Source organism: Triturus cristatus, chromosome 10 (genome assembly GCF_964204655.1).
Source record: "Triturus cristatus chromosome 10, aTriCri1.1, whole genome shotgun sequence".
Taxonomy (NCBI): Eukaryota; Metazoa; Chordata; class Amphibia; order Caudata; family Salamandridae; genus Triturus; species Triturus cristatus.
The window spans coordinates 855195856-855210396 of NC_140593.1; the positions used below are offsets into that span (position 1 = coordinate 855195856).

The 14541-nt window shown below is 47.1% G+C and overlaps 13 non-coding genes across 13 annotated transcripts; all 13 read right to left on the bottom strand.

Moving 5' to 3' along the window:
* Positions 1-2424: 2424 nt before the first annotated feature.
* Positions 2425-2497, bottom strand: TRNAV-AAC (transfer RNA valine (anticodon AAC)). The gene has a single exon. It is a non-coding gene; the product is annotated as a tRNA-Val (tRNA).
* A 386-nt stretch (positions 2498-2883) lies between these two features.
* Positions 2884-2955, bottom strand: TRNAP-AGG (transfer RNA proline (anticodon AGG)). The gene has a single exon. It is a non-coding gene; the product is annotated as a tRNA-Pro (tRNA).
* Positions 2956-4862: 1907 nt separating this feature from the next.
* On the bottom strand, positions 4863-4974 carry TRNAL-CAA (transfer RNA leucine (anticodon CAA)). The gene is made up of 2 exons: positions 4937-4974; positions 4863-4908 (listed from the first exon to the last, which is right to left on the bottom strand). It is a non-coding gene; the product is annotated as a tRNA-Leu (tRNA).
* Positions 4975-5262: 288 nt separating this feature from the next.
* On the bottom strand, positions 5263-5335 carry TRNAV-AAC (transfer RNA valine (anticodon AAC)). The gene has a single exon. It is a non-coding gene; the product is annotated as a tRNA-Val (tRNA).
* A 386-nt stretch (positions 5336-5721) lies between these two features.
* TRNAP-AGG (transfer RNA proline (anticodon AGG)) lies at positions 5722-5793 on the bottom strand. The gene has a single exon. It is a non-coding gene; the product is annotated as a tRNA-Pro (tRNA).
* A 2306-nt stretch (positions 5794-8099) lies between these two features.
* Positions 8100-8172, bottom strand: TRNAV-AAC (transfer RNA valine (anticodon AAC)). Its single transcript has one exon. It is a non-coding gene; the product is annotated as a tRNA-Val (tRNA).
* Positions 8173-8558: 386 nt separating this feature from the next.
* On the bottom strand, positions 8559-8630 carry TRNAP-AGG (transfer RNA proline (anticodon AGG)). The gene has a single exon. It is a non-coding gene; the product is annotated as a tRNA-Pro (tRNA).
* Positions 8631-10537: 1907 nt separating this feature from the next.
* On the bottom strand, positions 10538-10649 carry TRNAL-CAA (transfer RNA leucine (anticodon CAA)). The gene is made up of 2 exons: positions 10612-10649; positions 10538-10583 (listed from the first exon to the last, which is right to left on the bottom strand). It is a non-coding gene; the product is annotated as a tRNA-Leu (tRNA).
* A 288-nt stretch (positions 10650-10937) lies between these two features.
* Positions 10938-11010, bottom strand: TRNAV-AAC (transfer RNA valine (anticodon AAC)). Its single transcript has one exon. It is a non-coding gene; the product is annotated as a tRNA-Val (tRNA).
* Positions 11011-11396: 386 nt separating this feature from the next.
* Positions 11397-11468, bottom strand: TRNAP-AGG (transfer RNA proline (anticodon AGG)). Its single transcript has one exon. It is a non-coding gene; the product is annotated as a tRNA-Pro (tRNA).
* A 1908-nt stretch (positions 11469-13376) lies between these two features.
* Positions 13377-13488, bottom strand: TRNAL-CAA (transfer RNA leucine (anticodon CAA)). The gene is made up of 2 exons: positions 13451-13488; positions 13377-13422 (listed from the first exon to the last, which is right to left on the bottom strand). It is a non-coding gene; the product is annotated as a tRNA-Leu (tRNA).
* A 288-nt stretch (positions 13489-13776) lies between these two features.
* TRNAV-AAC (transfer RNA valine (anticodon AAC)) lies at positions 13777-13849 on the bottom strand. Its single transcript has one exon. It is a non-coding gene; the product is annotated as a tRNA-Val (tRNA).
* Positions 13850-14235: 386 nt separating this feature from the next.
* On the bottom strand, positions 14236-14307 carry TRNAP-AGG (transfer RNA proline (anticodon AGG)). Its single transcript has one exon. It is a non-coding gene; the product is annotated as a tRNA-Pro (tRNA).
* Between the last annotated feature and the right edge of the window lie 234 nt (positions 14308-14541).

The following is a 14541-nucleotide window of genomic DNA, read 5'->3' on the forward strand; positions in this document are numbered from 1 at the left end:
GGCATTGTGAGTTTTGAGTAGGATTCGTATGTTTACCTCTGAAAAAGGGCTCGTCCGGAATTTGAACCCGGGACCTCTCGCACCCTAAGCGAGAATCATACCCCTAGACCAACGAGCCGAGGCACACAAGAGTCGCCTTTCGCACCGGCTCCGGGGGTTATTGGCAGCGAGTTAGTGAATGCTTCACCCAAAGCAAGCAACTGCACATGCTGCTCTCTTCTGCAATATGGTTGCTGTCTTTTCCATGGCCGTCATCGAACAAGAAATGAAAATGCCTCTATCCTTCAGACATTTTGTTTGTTCTAGGTGTATGCTCTCGGTGAGGTCAATAAAACCATTTCTGCTCTCATGCCTTGCTTTCATGAAGTAGGCCCAACCTTCAGTACACAAGGACGTGCAAACGAATAGCGCAAACTATCGTCACTTCTCTTTTTGAGCTGTCACTGATACCCCTGGAGCACAGTACATCACGCTGGTGAGGGATAGACAGCTTCCATTATCTCAGCTTTCCTATAAATTGAGAGAGTAAATGCAAACTGTGTGAAAAACAGAAAACTGCTCTTTCTGCCCGGTCTCGAACCAGGGACCTTTCGCGTGTAAAGCGAACGTGATAACCACTACACTACAGAAACAGACACACTTGCAGGAATCTGCTTGGCATGTAGTGGGCTGGAATGCACAGACCAAGGGCCAATGTCCATGAAGCTCAAAGTTGGACCCTCCTTACCCGATCTCTTTCTTTGGAAGAAAGGAACGAGGACCCCTTTTATTCCAAAAGGCGATTTTAAACCATACCTGAAACCACACTAGAAAAACACTTTGCATTTAATTTTCCTACACTGATGGTCCACCCCAGAAAAGCAGTTGCAAAGAAGTCCGGCACTGAAATTCTATACGCCAAAAGTGGGAAATAGCGTAGAGGGAAAGGAACTTTCTCACCATGCACGGCGTCTTATAGCATTGAAAAGAAGAAATGGCCCTATATAATAAGAAGCCTAAAAATAATTCCACAGCATGGGCTCGTCCGGGATTTGAATCCGGGACCTCTCGCACCCGAAGCGAGAATCATACCCCTAGACCAACGAGCCTGATTCCCCAGTTGGCATTTTAAGCAATTTCTGATGCGTCTTTCAGAAACAAAGCAGGGCTATTTGGCTGCTCTCTCTCTATGTGAACCACAAAAAGTCATGTTTTCTCTCAAGGTGTTGTTTTTTTCTCTCTTGCAAGGAAGGGATCAGTCGATATCCTAGCTGCCAGAGAGCAGAAAAAAGGCGCTGATGAGAACTGTGGCACTTTTTGGCACTTGTACTCCTCTGCAAGTCCTGGACACTTGCCCCATAGACTTCCACCCCAGATGCAAGGGAGGGCCTGCCAATTCTTGCTCCTAAGACAGAGGCATTTGATTCTTGGATTCAAACACGCTCACTCAGCGCTCGATCAGGCTCGATCAGGCGAGATTTATATGAGTGGCTCGCAGGACTGAAACACTAACCTGGGAGCCCCAGGGTGGCTGAATTCCCAGGATGGCCATTTTTGGGCAAGTCACCTCCTTTCCTCCTGCCTCAATCTAGAATTGGCTGCAAATCACAAGATAGAGTTCAATGTCCGTGTGTACTGCCTACTCCCAGATACCTCTCTGTCTTCCTTATGTAAATTAAAATTCGCAAGGGGGGACCAATGACAATCTGCTCCTCCCACATAACCAGGAAGCCCTGTTGAACATGTCTGCCTGTGTTGTTGCAGGGACAGTGCCTTCTCCGCCCAAAAGGTGGCAGGAGAGCCTCACAACAAAGATGGGATCAACTGCTTAATGAGAAACCAGCACGGCAGTTTGTGTGATGGAGTGCAAATTTAACGGAAGGTGTGCCTGAGGTGTCCCTTCCAGGAATACATGGAATTGTGATTGAGGGCCCAGCCTGATCGTTGGTGGATTTCTCGTCATATGTTACAGGTCCGTGCAAAGATTGTGGTGTGTGGGGAATGCACTGCAAAAAACAGGACGATTTAAGGGTGTAAAAGAAACCTGTCAGAAGTGGGATTTGAACCCATGCCTCCATGAGGAGACCAGAAGTCTCAGTTGCACTGAAGATCAAGCTTTCTTGAGTCTGGCGCCTTAGACCACTCGGCCATCCTGACAGCCCTGGGTGTGTACAGATCTGACTCTTCTGACTGCACCTGCCAATGTTTGCACTTACAACGTTCACAGCAATGTCACAAGTGTAAAGACCCCACAATACAACATGGCATGACAAAAAAAAAGCTAGGCACAAGAGCGACCACTGATGGATGCGGATTACTTTGTTTCGTCTTGCAAAAGTAAAGGAAGTTTCCCATGGCTCGCTGGGTTCAAGGACCGCCTCTTCTTAAGCTTGCATTGAGATAATAAGGTTTTAGAGGGTGCACATAAAAGCAGCTCATGCACAGTGTTTCTGCCCGGTCTCGAACCGGGGACCTTTCGCGTGTTAGGCGAACGTGATGACCACTACACTACAGAAACTCACTTGCTGTGTTTTACTGTTAGAGCAAGGTTCCTCTCAAGGGTTCTCTCTACTTCTATTCTGGTGTATCAGCAGCCACTCAGAAAGCGAGGAGCAAGTGTGAAAACTGCAGAGATATCAGCCAACATACTTGCAATTAGACGTATTAAAAATTGACTTATGCAGGCATCGACAGACAAATATCTGATGCCTAAATGCCAGCAAGTACAGCTTGGGAAAGCATCACCTGGGACACACACCGACTAAGCATGAAGGCAGAAAAAGCATGGTGATCCATGTTTCCTATGAGGTTCAAAATATTTTGTGCAACAATGCGGCGAGTGTAATGAGAAATAGTCAGGCATTGTGAGTTTTGAGTAGGATTCGTATGTTTACCTCTGAAAAAGGGCTCGTCCGGGATTTGAACCCGGGACCTCTCGCACCCTAAGCGAGAATCATACCCCTAGACCAACGAGCCGAGGCACACAAGAGTCGCCTTTCGCACCGGCTCCGGGGGTTATTGGCAGCGAGTTAGTGAATGCTTCACCCAAAGCAAGCAACTGCACATGCTGCTCTCTTCTGCAATATGGTTGCTGTCTTTTCCATGGCCGTCATCGAACAAGAAATGAAAATGCCTCTATCCTTCAGACATTTTGTTTGTTCTAGGTGTATGCTCTCGGTGAGGTCAATAAAACCATTTCTGCTCTCATGCCTTGCTTTCATGAAGTAGGCCCAACCTTCAGTACACAAGGACGTGCAAACGAATAGCGCAAACTATCGTCACTTCTCTTTTTGAGCTGTCACTGATACCCCTGGAGCACAGTACGTCACGCTGGTGAGGGATAGACAGCTTCCATTATCTCAGCTTTCCTATAAATTGAGAGAGTAAATGCAAACTGTGTGAAAAACAGAAAACTGCTCTTTCTGCCCGGTCTCGAACCAGGGACCTTTCGCGTGTAAAGTGAACGTGATAACCACTACACTACAGAAACAGACACACTTGCAGGAATCTGCTTGGCATGTAGTGGGCTGGAATGCACAGACCAAGGGCCAATGTCCATGAAGCTCAAAGTTGGACCCTCCTTACCCGATCTCTTTCTTTGGAAGAAAGGAACGAGGACCCCTTTTATTCCAAAAGGCGATTTTAAAACCATACCTGAAACCACACTAGAAAAACACTTTGCATTTAATTTTCCTACACTGATGGTCCACCCCAGAAAAGCAGTTGCAAAGAAGTCCGGCACTGAAATTCTATACGCCAAAAGTGGGAAATAGCGTAGAGGGAAAGGAACTTTCTCACCATACACGGCGTCTTATAGCATTGAAAAGAAGAAATGGCCCTATATAATAAGAAGCCTAAAAATAATTCCACAGCATGGGCTCGTCCGGGATTTGAATCCGGGACCTCTCGCACCCGAAGCGAGAATCATACCCCTAGACCAACGAGCCTGATTCCCCAGTTCGCATTTTAAGCAATTTCTGATGCGTCTTTCAGAAACAAAGCAGGGCTATTTGGCTGCTCTCTCTCTATGTGAACCACAAAAAGTCATGTTTTCTCTCAAGGTGTTGTTTTTTTCTCTCTTGCAAGGAAGGGATCAGTCGATATCCTAGCTGCCAGAGAGCAGAAAAAAGGCGCTGATGAGAACTGTGGCACTTTTTGGCACTTGTACTCCTCTGCAAGTCCTGGACACTTGCCCCATAGACTTCCACCCCAGATGCAAGGGAGGGCCTGCCAATTCTTGCTCCTAAGACAGAGGCATTTGATTCTTGGATTCAAACACGCTCACTCAGCGCTCGATCAGGCTCGATCAGGCGAGATTTATATGAGTGGCTCGCAGGACTGAAACACTAACCTGGGAGCCCCAGGGTGGCTGAATTCCCAGGATGGCCATTTTTGGGCAAGTCACCTCCTTTCCTCCTGCCTCAATCTAGAATTGGCTGCAAATCACAAGATAGAGTTCAATGTCCGTGTGTACTGCCTACTCCCAGATACCTCTCTGTCTTCCTTATGTAAATTAAAATTCGCAAGGGGGGACCAATGACAATCTGCTCCTCCCACATAACCAGGAAGCCCTGTTGAACATGTCTGCCTGTGTTGTTGCAGGGACAGTGCCTTCTCCGCCCAAAAGATGGCAGGAGAGCCTCACAACAAAGATGGGATCAACTGCTTAATGAGAAACCAGCACGGCAGTTTGTGTGATGGAGTGCAAATTTAACGGAAGGTGTGCCTGAGGTGTCCCTTCCAGGAATACATGGAATTGTGATTGAGGGCCCAGCCTGATCGTTGGTGGATTTCTCGTCATATGTTACAGGTCCGTGCAAAGATTGTGGTGTGTGGGGAATGCACTGCAAAAAACAGGACGATTTAAGGGTGTAAAAGAAACCTGTCAGAAGTGGGATTTGAACCCACGCCTCCATGAGGAGACCAGAAGTCTCAGTTGCACTGAAGATCAAGCTCTCTTGAGTCTGGCGCCTTAGACCACTCGGCCATCCTGACAGCCCTGGGTGTAAACAGATCTGACTCTTCTGACTGCACCTGCCAATGTTTGCACTTACAACGTTCACAGCAATGTCACAAGTGTAAAGACCCCACAATACAACATGGCATGACAAAAAAAAAGCTAGGCACAAGAGCGACCACTGATGGATGCGGATTACTTTGTTTCGTCTTGCAAAAGTAAAGGAAGTTTCCCATGGCTCGCTGGGTTCAAGGACCGCCTCTTCTTAAGCTTGCATTGAGATAATAAGGTTTTAGAGGGTGCACATAAAAGCAGCTCATGCACAGTGTTTCTGCCCGGTCTCGAACCGGGGACCTTTCGCGTGTTAGGCGAACGTGATGACCACTACACTACAGAAACTCACTTGCTGTGTTTTACTGTTAGAGCAAGGTTCCTCTCAAGGGTTCTCTCTACTTCTATTCTGCTGTATCAGCAGCCACTCAGAAAGCGAGGAGCAAGTGTGAAAACTGCAGAGATATCAGCCAACATACTTGCAATTAGACGTATTAAAAATTGACTTATGCAGGCATCGACAGACAAATATCTGATGCCTAAATGCCAGCAAGTACAGCTTGGGAAAGCATCACCTGGGACACACACAGACTAAGCATGAAGGCAGAAAAAGCATGGTGATCCATGTTTCTTATGAGGTTCAAAATATTTTGTGCAACAATGCGGCGAGTGTAATGAGAAATAGTCAGGCATTGTGAGTTTTGAGTAGGATTCGTATGTTTACCTCTGAAAAAGGGCTCGTCCGGGATTTGAACCCGGGACCTCTCGCACCCTAAGCGAGAATCATACCCCTAGACCAACGAGCCGAGGCACACAAGAGTCGCCTTTCGCACCGGCTCCGGGGGTTATTGGCAGCGAGTTAGTGAATGCTTCACCCAAAGCAAGCAACTGCACATGCTGCTCTCTTCTGCAATATGGTTGCTGTCTTTTCCATGGCCGTCATCGAACAAGAAATGAAAATGCCTCTATCCTTCAGACATTTTGTTTGTTCTAGGTGTATGCTCTCGGTGAGGTCAATAAAACCATTTCTGCTCTCATGCCTTGCTTTCATGAAGTAGGCCCAACCTTCAGTACACAAGGACGTGCAAACGAATAGCGCAAACTATCGTCACTTCTCTTTTTGAGCTGTCACTGATACCCCTGGAGCACAGTACATCACGCTGGTGAGGGATAGACAGCTTCCATTATCTCAGCTTTCCTATAAATTGAGAGAGTAAATGCAAACTGTGTGAAAAACAGAAAACTGCTCTTTCTGCCCGGTCTCGAACCAGGGACCTTTCGCGTGTAAAGCGAACGTGATAACCACTACACTACAGAAACAGACACACTTGCCGGAATCTGCTTGGCATGTAGTGGGCTGGAATGCACAGACCAAGGGCCAATGTCCATGAAGCTCAAAGTTGGACCCTCCTTACCCGATCTCTTTCTTTGGAAGAAAGGAACGAGGACCCCTTTTATTCCAAAAGGCGATTTTAAACCATACCTGAAACCACACTAGAAAAACACTTTGCATTTAATTTTCCTACACTGATGGTCCACCCCAGAAAAGCAGTTGCAAAGAAGTCCGGCACTGAAATTCTATACGCCAAAAGTGGGAAATAGCGTAGAGGGAAAGGAACTTTCTCACCATACACGGCGTCTTATAGCATTGAAAAGAAGAAATGGCCCTATATAATAAGAAGCCTAAAAATAATTCCACAGCATGGGCTCGTCCGGGATTTGAATCCGGGACCTCTCGCACCCGAAGCGAGAATCATACCCCTAGACCAACGAGCCTGATTCCCCAGTTGGCATTTTAAGCAATTTCTGATGCGTCTTTCAGAAACAAAGCAGGGCTATTTGGCTGCTCTCTCTCTATGTGAACCACAAAAAGTCATGTTTTCTCTCAAGGTGTTGTTTTTTTCTCTCTTGCAAGGAAGGGATCAGTCGATGTCCTAGCTGCCAGAGAGCAGAAAAAAGGCGCTGATGAGAACTGTGGCACTTTTTGGCACTTGTACTCCTCTGCAAGTCCTGGACACTTGCCCCATAGACTTCCACCCCAGATGCAAGGGAGGGCCTGCCAATTCTTGCTCCTAAGACAGAGGCATTTGATTCTTGGATTCAAACACGCTCACTCAGCGCTCGATCAGGCTCGATCAGGCGAGATTTATATGAGTGGCTCGCAGGACTGAAACACTAACCTGGGAGCCCCAGGGTGGCTGAATTCCCAGGATGGCCATTTTTGGGCAAGTCACCTCCTTTCCTCCTGCCTCAATCTAGAATTGGCTGCAAATCACAAGATAGAGTTCAATGTCCGTGTGTACTGCCTACTCCCAGATACCTCTCTGTCTTCCTTATGTAAATTAAAATTCGCAAGGGGGGACCAATGACAATCTGCTCCTCCCACATAACCAGGAAGCCCTGTTGAACATGTCTGCCTGTGTTGTTGCAGGGACAGTGCCTTCTCCGCCCAAAAGGTGGCAGGAGAGCCTCACAACAAAGATGGGATCAACTGCTTAATGAGAAACCAGCACGGCAGTTTGTGTGATGGAGTGCAAATTTAACGGAAGGTGTGCCTGAGGTGTCCCTTCCAGGAATACATGGAATTGTGATTGAGGGCCCAGCCTGATCGTTGGTGGATTTCTCGTCATATGTTACAGGTCCGTGCAAAGATTGTGGTGTGTGGGGAATGCACTGCAAAAAACAGGACGATTTAAGGGTGTAAAAGAAACCTGTCAGAAGTGGGATTTGAACCCATGCCTCCATGAGGAGACCAGAAGTCTCAGTTGCACTGAAGATCAAGCTCTCTTGAGTCTGGCGCCTTAGACCACTCGGCCATCCTGACAGCCCTGGGTGTGTACAGATCTGACTCTTCTGACTGCACCTGCCAATGTTTGCACTTACAACGTTCACAGCAATGTCACAAGTGTAAAGACCCCACAATACAACATGGCATGACAAAAAAAAAGCTAGGCACAAGAGCGACCACTGATGGATGCGGATTACTTTGTTTCGTCTTGCAAAAGTAAAGGAAGTTTCCCATGGCTCGCTGGGTTCAAGGACCGCCTCTTCTTAAGCTTGCATTGAGATAATAAGGTTTTAGAGGGTGCACATAAAAGCAGCTCATGCACAGTGTTTCTGCCCGGTCTCGAACCGGGGACCTTTCGCGTGTTAGGCGAACGTGATGACCACTACACTACAGAAACTCACTTGCTGTGTTTTACTGTTAGAGCAAGGTTCCTCTCAAGGGTTCTCTCTACTTCTATTCTGCTGTATCAGCAGCCACTCAGAAAGCGAGGAGCAAGTGTGAAAACTGCAGAGATATCAGCCAACATACTTGCAATTAGACGTATTAAAAATTGACTTATGCAGGCATCGACAGACAAATATCTGATGCCTAAATGCCAGCAAGTACAGCTTGGGAAAGCATCACCTGGGACACACACAGACTAAGCATGAAGGCAGAAAAAGCATGGTGATCCATGTTTCTTATGAGGTTCAAAATATTTTGTGCAACAATGCGGCGAGTGTAATGAGAAATAGTCAGGCATTGTGAGTTTTGAGTAGGATTCGTATGTTTACCTCTGAAAAAGGGCTCGTCCGGGATTTGAACCCGGGACCTCTCGCACCCTAAGCGAGAATCATACCCCTAGACCAACGAGCCGAGGCACACAAGAGTCGCCTTTCGCACCGGCTCCGGGGGTTATTGGCAGCGAGTTAGTGAATGCTTCACCCAAAGCAAGCAACTGCACATGCTGCTCTCTTCTGCAATATGGTTGCTGTCTTTTCCATGGCCGTCATCGAACAAGAAATGAAAATGCCTCTATCCTTCAGACATTTTGTTTGTTCTAGGTGTATGCTCTCGGTGAGGTCAATAAAACCATTTCTGCTCTCATGCCTTGCTTTCATGAAGTAGGCCCAACCTTCAGTACACAAGGACGTGCAAACGAATAGCGCAAACTATCGTCACTTCTCTTTTTGAGCTGTCACTGATACCCCTGGAGCACAGTACGTCACGCTGGTGAGGGATAGACAGCTTCCATTATCTCAGCTTTCCTATAAATTGAGAGAGTAAATGCAAACTGTGTGAAAAACAGAAAACTGCTCTTTCTGCCCGGTCTCGAACCAGGGACCTTTCGCGTGTAAAGCGAACGTGATAACCACTACACTACAGAAACAGACACACTTGCAGGAATCTGCTTGGCATGTAGTGGGCTGGAATGCACAGACCAAGGGCCAATGTCCATGAAGCTCAAAGTTGGACCCTCCTTACCCGATCTCTTTCTTTGGAAGAAAGGAACGAGGACCCCTTTTATTCCAAAAGGCGATTTTAAAACCATACCTGAAACCACACTAGAAAAACACTTTGCATTTAATTTTCGTACACTGATGGTCCACCCCAGAAAAGCAGTTGCAAAGAAGTCCGGCACTGAAATTCTATACGCCAAAAGTGGGAAATAGCGTAGAGGGAAAGGAACTTTCTCACCATACACGGCGTCTTATAGCATTGAAAAGAAGAAATGGCCCTATATAATAAGAAGCCTAAAAATAATTCCACAGCATGGGCTCGTCCGGGATTTGAATCCGGGACCTCTCGCACCCGAAGCGAGAATCATTCCCCTAGACCAACGAGCCTGATTCCCCAGTTGGCATTTTAAGCAATTTCTGATGCGTCTTTCAGAAACAAAGCAGGGCTATTTGGCTGCTCTCTCTCTATGTGAACCACAAAAAGTCATGTTTTCTCTCAAGGTGTTGTTTTTTTCTCTCTTGCAAGGAAGGGATCAGTCGATATCCTAGCTGCCAGAGAGCAGAAAAAAGGCGCTGATGAGAACTGTGGCACTTTTTGGCACTTGTACTCCTCTGCAAGTCCTGGACACTTGCCCCATAGACTTCCACCCCAGATGCAAGGGAGGGCCTGCCAATTCTTGCTCCTAAGACAGAGGCATTTGATTCTTGGATTCAAACACGCTCACTCAGCGCTCGATCAGGCTCGATCAGGCGAGATTTATATGAGTGGCTCGCAGGACTGAAACACTAACCTGGGAGCCCCAGGGTGGCTGAATTCCCAGGATGGCCATTTTTGGGCAAGTCACCTCCTTTCCTCCTGCCTCAATCTAGAATTGGCTGCAAATCACAAGATAGAGTTCAATGTCCGTGTGTACTGCCTACTCCCAGATACCTCTCTGTCTTCCTTATGTAAATTAAAATTCGCAAGGGGGGACCAATGACAATCTGCTCCTCCCACATAACCAGGAAGCCCTGTTGAACATGTCTGCCTGTGTTGTTGCAGGGACAGTGCCTTCTCCGCCCAAAAGGTGGCAGGAGAGCCTCACAACAAAGATGGGATCAACTGCTTAATGAGAAACCAGCACGGCAGTTTGTGTGATGGAGTGCAAATTTAACGGAAGGTGTGCCTGAGGTGTCCCTTCCAGGAATACATGGAATTGTGATTGAGGGCCCAGCCTGATCGTTGGTGGATTTCTCGTCATATGTTACAGGTCCGTGCAAAGATTGTGGTGTGTGGGGAATGCACTGCAAAAAACAGGACGATTTAAGGGTGTAAAAGAAACCTGTCAGAAGTGGGATTTGAACCCACGCCTCCATGAGGAGACCAGAAGTCTCAGTTGCACTGAAGATCAAGCTCTCTTGAGTCTGGCGCCTTAGACCACTCGGCCATCCTGACAGCCCTGGGTGTGCACAGATCTGACTCTTCTGACTGCACCTGCCAATGTTTGCACTTACAACGTTCACAGCAATGTCACAAGTGTAAAGACCCCACAATACAACATGGCATGACAAAAAAAAAGCTAGGCACAAGAGCGACCACTGATGGATGCGGATTACTTTGTTTCGTCTTGCAAAAGTAAAGGAAGTTTCCCATGGCTCGCTGGGTTCAAGGACCGCCTCTTCTTAAGCTTGCATTGAGATAATAAGATTTTAGAGGGTGCACATAAAAGCAGCTCATGCACAGTGTTTCTGCCCGGTCTCGAACCGGGGACCTTTCGCGTGTTAGGCGAACGTGATGACCACTACACTACAGAAACTCACTTGCTGTGTTTTACTGTTAGAGCAAGGTTCCTCTCAAGGGTTCTCTCTACTTCTATTCTGCTGTATCAGCAGCCACTCAGAAAGCGAGGAGCAAGTGTGAAAACTGCAGAGATATCAGCCAACATACTTGCAATTAGACGTATTAAAAATTGACTTATGCAGGCATCGACAGACAAATATCTGATGCCTAAATGCCAGCAAGTACAGCTTGGGAAAGCATCACCTGGGACACACACAGACTAAGCATGAAGGCAGAAAAAGCATGGTGATCCATGTTTCTTATGAGGTTCAAAATATTTTGTGCAACAATGCGGCGAGTGTAATGAGAAATAGTCAGGCATTGTGAGTTTTGAGTAGGATTCGTATGTTTACCTCTGAAAAAGGGCTCGTCCGGGATTTGAACCCGGGACCTCTCGCACCCTAAGCGAGAATCATACCCCTAGACCAACGAGCCGAGGCACACAAGAGTCGCCTTTCGCACCGGCTCCGGGGGTTATTGGCAGCGAGTTAGTGAATGCTTCACCCAAAGCAAGCAACTGCACATGCTGCTCTCTTCTGCAATATGGTTGCTGTCTTTTCCATGGCCGTCATCGAACAAGAAATGAAAATGCCTCTATCCTTCAGACATTTTGTTTGTTCTAGGTGTATGCTCTCGGTGAGGTCAATAAAACCATTTCTGCTCTCATGCCTTGCTTTCATGAAGTAGGCCCAACCTTCAGTACACAAGGACGTGCAAACGAATAGCGCAAACTATCGTCACTTCTCTTTTTGAGCTGTCACTGATACCCCTGGAGCACAGTACGTCACGCTGGTGAGGGATAGACAGCTTCCATTATCTCAGCTTTCCTATAAATTGAGAGAGTAAATGCAAACTGTGTGAAAAACAGAAAGCTGCTGTTTCTGCCCGGTCTCGAACCAGGGACCTTTCGCGTGTAAAGCGAACGTGATAACCACTAAACTACAGAAACAGACACGCTTGCAGGAATCTTCTTGGCATGTAGTGGGCTGGAATGCACAGACCAAGGGCCAATGTCAATGAAGCTCAAAGTTGGACCCTCCTTACCCGATCTCTTTCTTTGGAAGAAAGGAACGAGGACCCCTTTTATTCCAAAAGGCGATTTTAAAACCATACCTGAAACCACACTAGAAAAACACTTTGCATTTAATTTTCCTACACTGATGGTCCACCCCAGAAAAGCAGTTGCAAAGAAGTCCGGCACTGAAATTCTATACGCCAAAAGTGGGAAATAGCGTAGAGGGAAAGGAACTTTCTCACCATACACGGCGTCTTATAGCATTGAAAAGAAGAAATGGCCCTATATAATAAGCAGCCTAAAAATAATTCCACAGCATGGGCTCGTCCGGGATTTGAACCCGTGACCTCTCACACCCGAAGCGAGAATCATACCCCTAGACCAACGAGCCTGATTCCCCAGTCGGCATTTTAAGCAATTTCTGATGCGTCTTTCAGAAACAAAGCAGGGCTATTTGGCTGCTCTCTCTCTATGTGAACCACAAAAAGTCATGTTTTCTCTCAAGGTGTTGTTTTTTTCACTCTTGCAAGGAAGGGATCAGTCGATATCCTAGCTGCCAGAGAGCAGAAAAAAGGCGCTGATGAGAACTGCAGGCACTTTCTGGCACTTGTACTCTTCTGCAAGTCCTGGACACTTGCCCCATAGACTTCCACCCCAGATGCAAGGGAGGGCCTGCCAATTCTTGCTCCTAAGACAGAGGCATTTGATTCTTGGATTCAAACACGCTCACTCAGCGCTCGATCAGGCTCGATCAGGCGAGATTTATTTGAGTGGCTCGCAGGACTGAAACACTAACCTGGGAGCCCCAGGGTGGCTGAATTCCCAGGATGGCCATTTTTGGGCAAGTCACCTCCTTTCCTCCTGCCTCAATCTAGAATTGGCTGCAAATCACAAGATAGAGTTCAATGTCCTTGTGTACTGCCTACTCCCAGATACCTCTCTGTCTTCCTTATGTAAATTAAAATTCGCAAGGGGGGACCAATGACAATCTGCTCCTCCCACATAACCAGGAAGCCCTGTTGAACATGTCTGCCTGTGTTGTTGCAGGGACAGTGCCTTCTCCGCCCAAAAGGTGGCAGGAGAGCCTCACAACAAAGATGGGATCAACTGCTTAATGAGAAACCAGCACGGCAGTTTGTGTGATGGAGTGCAAATTTAACTGAAGGTGTGCCTGAGGTGTCCCTTCCAGGAATACATGGAATTGTGATTGAGGGCCCAGCCTGATCGTTGGTGGATTTCTCGTCATATGTTACAGGTCCGTGCAAAGATTGTGGTGTGTGGGGAATGCACTGCAAAAAACAGGACGATTTAAGGGTGTAAAAGAAACCTGTCAGAAGTGGGATTTGAACCCACGCCTCCATGAGGAGACCAGAAGTCTCAGTTGCACTGAAGATCAAGCTCTCTTGAGTCTGGCGCCTTAGACCACTCGGCCATCCTGACAGCCCTGGATGTGCACAGATCTGACTCTTCTGACTGCACCTGCCAATGTTTGCACTTACAACGTTCACAGCAATGTCACAAGTGTAAAGACCCCACAATACAACATGGCATGACAAAAAAAAAGCTATTCACAAGAGCGACCACTGATGGATGCGGTTTACTTTGTTTCGTCTTGCAAAAGTAAAGGAAGTTTCCCATGGCTCGCTGGGTTCAAAGACCGCCTCTTCTTAAGCTTGCATTGAGATAATAAGGTTTTAGAGGGTGCACATAAAAGCAGCTCATGCACAGTGTTTCTGCCCGGTCTCGAACCGGGGACCTTTCGCGTGTTAGGCGAACGTGATGACCACTACACTACAGAAACTCACTTGCTGTGTTTTACTGTTAGAGCAAGGTTCCTCTCAAGGGTTCTCTCTACTTCTATTCTGCTGTATCAGCAGCCACTCAGAAAGCGAGGAGCAAGTGTGAAAACTGCAGAGATATCAGCCAACATACTTGCAATTAGACGTATTAAAAATTGACTTATGCAGGCATCGACAGACAAATATCTGATGCCTAAATGCCAGCAAGTACAGCTTGGGAAAGCATCACCTGGGACACACACAGACTAAGCATGAAGGCAGAAAAAGCATGGTGATCCATGTTTCTTATGAGGTTCAAAATATTTTGTGCAACAATGCGGCGAGTGTAATGAGAAATAGTCAGGCATTGTGAGTTTTGAGTAGGATTCGTATGTTTACCTCTGAAAAAGGGCTCGTCCGGGATTTGAACCCGGGACCTCTCGCACCCTAAGCGAGAATCATACCCCTAGACCAACGAGCCGAGGCACACAAGAGTTGCCTTTCGCACCGGCTCCGGGGGTTATTGGCAGCGAGTTAGTGAATGCTTCACCCAAAGCAAGCAACTGCACATGCTGCTCTCTTCTGCAATATGGTTGCTGTCTTTTCCATGGCCGTCATCGAACAAGAAATGAAAATGCCTCTATCCTTCAGACATTTTGTTTGTTCTAGGTGTATGCTCTCGGTGAGGTCAATAAAACCATTTCTGCTCTCATTC